At 41.4% G+C, this 2,956-nt stretch overlaps 1 pseudogene; it reads right to left on the bottom strand.

Annotated features, from left to right (window-relative positions):
- Positions 1–1,312: 1,312 nt before the first annotated feature.
- Positions 1,313–1,659, bottom strand: LOC118025973 (annotated as a pseudogene).
- Positions 1,660–2,956: the final 1,297 nt, after the last annotated feature.

The following is a 2,956-nucleotide window of genomic DNA, read 5'->3' as shown; positions in this document are numbered from 1 at the left end:
TTATTATGTTATGTTAATCACCATACATCACATCATTAGTTTTTGAAGTAGTGTTCCATGATTCATTGTTTGCATATAACACCCAGTGCTCCATGCAGAACATGCCCTCTTTAATACCCATCACCAGGCTAACCCATCCTCCCACCACCCTCCCCTCTCCAACCCCCAGGTTGTTTTTCAGAGTCCATTGTCTCTCATGGTTCATCTCCCCCTCCGATTCCCCCACCCTTCATTCTTCCCCTCCTGCTATCTTCTTCTTCTTCTTTTTTTTTAAACATATAATGTATTATTTGTTTCAGAGGTACATATCTGTGACTCAATAGTCTTGCACAATTCACAACGCTCACCATAGCACATACCCTCCCCAATGTCTATCACCCAGCCACCCCATCCCTCCCACCCCCCACCACTCCAGCAACCCTCAGTTTGTTTCCTGAGATTAAGAATTCCTCATATCAGTGAGGTCATATGATACATGTCTTTCTCTGATTGACTTATTTTTCTCAGCATAACACCCTCCAGTTCCATCCACATCATTGCAAATGGCAAGATTTCATTCCTTTTGATGGCTGCATAATATTCCTTGTATATATATACACCACATCTTCTTTATCCATTCATCTGTCGATGGACATCTTGGCTCTTTCCATAGTTTGGGTATTGTGGATTAGTCATTTTCTTTCAGATGTTTGGATCCATTTACAGGAAAGGCAGAACTGAAATCCACATATAGTCTTTGTAGGAAAATGTTGGGGGTTCTTATTAGGTTAGGTTTTATAGGTTGCTCTTTCTTCTGTATTTATAACTTGTGCATTTTTTAAACTGATCCCAAAGCACTTATAGTGATGCAAGAAAATGCTTAAGCACAAAAGATGTTCCATTAAGTGGAATCCACACCATGTGGCAAATGTATGCACTAAAAACAACCCACAGAGTTGTTGTATTAGCTTATGAAAAGGAACAAAAAGCAAAAAGAATCTGGGTAACATAACTGTATTCAAAAGAAATGATGAAAAGGAGACAATGGTATCTTTCCTGTGAGATAGGTATCTTTTACATACATCTTTTAAATCAATGCTTACAACAAAAATAAAAACAAAACCCTCGGTAGTTCTTAACTATATAAAATGTAAATCCTAATCAACTACAAAATATTTTTCAATCTCAGAGCCTCATAAGCCATGGGAGGGACACAGAAAGGAGAAACCAAACTGTTACCATTTTGAAAACAAGAGTTTCATCTGAACATGGGAGATGAGCTGTAATTTCTCATCTTCGTGGGAAATGGAAAACCTTCCACACTAACAGGCAACTAGGATCTGGCATTCTGTTCTATTTCAACCAAGCACTCTGGAACCAGCCTTTTGGTGTGACTAATGCCTCATTTTACTCTCTCCATGTTTCTCTTGCTCCCCACATACACGGGTCTTATCTCTTTCCCCAACTCCTCCATAATGGCCAACAGTTCAGCATATTTGCTTTGGGTTGCATGGCTGTTCCCAGTTCCCTGGGTGCACACTGGAGATGGTGGCCTGTAGTCACTCAGCAAGTAGCAGTACCATGAGGATGTCACCAGACTGGTGTATGATGGGTGGACGCTCCCAGCAGTACTGAGGGAGGGGAAGACATGTGCACAGCCAAGTTTGGTTTCTAAGACATCTCCCTGATTAGTAGGGTGCCCTAGCAGGGGTTCTGAAGGGCCAGGCTCATGAGGGTGGAGGTGGAGTCAGTGGCAAGGCCAGGTGGCAACAAGGCAGACCCACAGCCTACTGCCCTGCTATGCACCCCCATCACTTCCTGCACACTTTTTGTTGTTGATGACTGGGGCCGCAGGAGCAAATATGACTGTCCCTCACCCTGAGACCCACTTCAGTGTATCACCCATACATCAGGAATGCTGGTTCAGGGGCAGCCACAAACTTTGAGCAGAGCCATCAGACAGGCCCTGGCCAGGAGGGCTCACCACTGTTAATTAACATAGTACTGGAAGTCCTAACTTCAGCAATCAGACAACAAAAAGAAATAACATGCATCCAAATCTGCAATGAAGAAGTCAAACTTTCACTATTTTGCAGATGATGATACTCTATGTAGAAAACCCAAAAACCTCCACCAAAAAATTACTAGAAGTGATACACAAATTCAGTAAATTTGCAGGATACAAAATCAACATGCAGAAATCTATTGCATTTCTATACACCGATAATGAAGCAGCAAAAAAAGAAATCAAGGAATCGATCCCATTTGCAATTCCACCAAAAACCATAAGACACCTAGGAATAAACCTAACCAAAGGGGTAAAAGATCTGTACTCTGAAAACTACAAAACACTGATGAAAGAAATTGGAAGATGACACAAAGAAATGGAAAAACATTCCATGCTCATGGATTGGAAGGACAAATATTGTTAAAATGCCTATACTACCCAAAACAGTTTACACATTTAATACAATCCCTATCAAAATACCACGAACATTTTTCACAAAGGTGGAAGAAACATTCCTAAAATTTGTATGGAACACAAAAGGTCCCGAATAGCCAAAGCAACCTTGAAAAAGAAAAGCAAAGCTGGAGGCATCAGAATTCTGGACTTCAAGTTATATTACAAAGCTGTAGTGGTGGGAATGCAAACTGGTGCAGCCACTCAGGAAATAGTATGGAGGTTCCTCAAAAGGTTAAAAATAGAACTACCCTGGGGTGCCTGGATGGTTCAGTAGATTAAGCATCTGACTCTTGATTTTGGCTCAGGTCATGATCTCAGTATTGTGAGATCAAGCCCCATGCTCAGCATGGAGCCTGCTTAAGATTTTCTCCCCCTCTTCCTCAGCCTCTCTCCCCATTCATGCACACCTGCACACACTCTCAGTCTCTCTCTCTTAAAAACAAATAAACAAACAAACAAAAAAACCAGAACTACCCTATGATCCAGCAATTGCACTACTAGGTATTTACCCAA

Source organism: Mirounga leonina, unplaced genomic scaffold, assembly GCF_011800145.1.
Source record: "Mirounga leonina isolate KUSES-001 unplaced genomic scaffold, KU_Mleo_1.0 Mir_204, whole genome shotgun sequence".
Lineage (NCBI taxonomy): Eukaryota > Metazoa > Chordata > Mammalia > Carnivora > Phocidae > Mirounga > Mirounga leonina.
Note: the sequence above shows the minus strand (reverse complement) of the source record. Positions and strands in the feature narration are given on the sequence as shown.